General features: G+C 39.7%; 1 protein-coding gene across 1 annotated transcript in view; it reads left to right on the top strand.

Annotated features, from left to right (window-relative positions):
• Positions 1 to 330: 330 nt before the first annotated feature.
• Positions 331 to 1,341, top strand: part of LOC106882104 (methionine synthase reductase) — a 30,757-nt gene continuing 29,746 nt past the window's right edge. The window contains exon 1 of the mRNA XM_014932662.2: positions 331 to 1,157. The gene's annotated coding sequence lies outside the window, so the exon portion shown is untranslated. The remainder of the gene's footprint in view (positions 1,158 to 1,341) is intronic.

The following is a 1,341-nucleotide window of genomic DNA, read 5'->3' as shown; positions in this document are numbered from 1 at the left end:
TGTGTTGGAGACATTAGTTTGTTGAGGGACACCAGCACGGTCCGATCATCCTCCTCCGCTTCGCCCTGTTGTTTCAAAGCAAGGCAGCGGCGCTCTCGCTCTGCTGTAATTTGTTAATGAGAAATGAAGAGGAGGTAAGGGTGGGAGTTATAGGAAATGGAGGGGGGAGAGACAAATTGAGACGAAGGAAGAGAAGGAGACAGAGGACACAGATAAAGCACAGAGGAAAAAAGAGAAAAGGTGGAGGTAGGAATAGAGAGAAAGGCAGAGAATGAAAGAACGAGTAGCGGTAAGGATAGAGAGGAAGAGGGGAAGGGAAAAAGAGGGAGGGTTAGAGAAGGAGAGAGTGAGTTTATGTTGATTGGTCTTGTACGTGCGACGGTGAGAAAGATTAAGGGACGACAGTGTGAAGTTGCAGAAACGAAATGAATGCTTGCAATACATTCATACGTATAACGTCGTTAATATCGACATCGTCATTATAATCAGTAACAGGGTGAAGAACATCGTGATGACGTGTGGGGTAATAAAACAACTGGAGAATTGATGGGGGAGAGGGAGAAAAATGCGTCTTACTGTCACCCTTCGCGCCCAAGTTAACAAAAGTAGAAGGAAGAGAAGAAAAAAAGGGATAAAGAAAGGGATAGGGGAAAGAAAACGAGAGGGAATGAAAGAGAGAGAAAATGCTACGAGAGGGGAGAGAATAAATATTATGAGGCGGAAGGAAACTGGAAAGGAATACGAAGACACAAATACAGTGAAATACGTTGGAAAAAAAGGGGTTAAAATAAATCCCTTTTAAAAAAGGGTTTGTTTTATCATGTGAGATAATCACGTGATAACTCTAATGAATCCCAACTTACACATCCCCCACCACTATCTACCCGTAACAAGGGGGAGGGAGGAAACGGTGTCTTTCTAATTTCTGTTCCGTCCGTTATGTTCTCTCCCACCGTCTGTAGAGTTTGATTTCCACCGCGACACGTCTTCTCTTCTAACTCTCTCAATTTCTTAACTGCTCCCAGTTTCTCTAATGTTTTCGATTTCCAACTAAATAACTGTCAGTACCTCTTCTTCTGTCAGCCCTTTTACGATCACTTTTTGTCTTTCTCCATTTATTTTGTAGTCAAAATAACATTTAATTTCCAAATACTATTGTGAGTATAAAAAGTTGTTATCCCTTTAGAAAATGGCTTGATTTATTTCCCATACACCTTACGTTTTACAAATTAACTTTCATTGTTTTACCCCATCGCATTATTTTGCATTGCTGTTTTTATTTACTTATAAATTTATTTTTCATTTTTATTTTGCTTGGATTAATGGAAATAGTAAATAAAT

Source organism: Octopus bimaculoides, chromosome 17 (assembly GCF_001194135.2).
Source record: "Octopus bimaculoides isolate UCB-OBI-ISO-001 chromosome 17, ASM119413v2, whole genome shotgun sequence".
NCBI lineage: Eukaryota > Metazoa > Mollusca > Cephalopoda > Octopoda > Octopodidae > Octopus > Octopus bimaculoides.
Note: the sequence above shows the minus strand (reverse complement) of the source record. Positions and strands in the feature narration are given on the sequence as shown.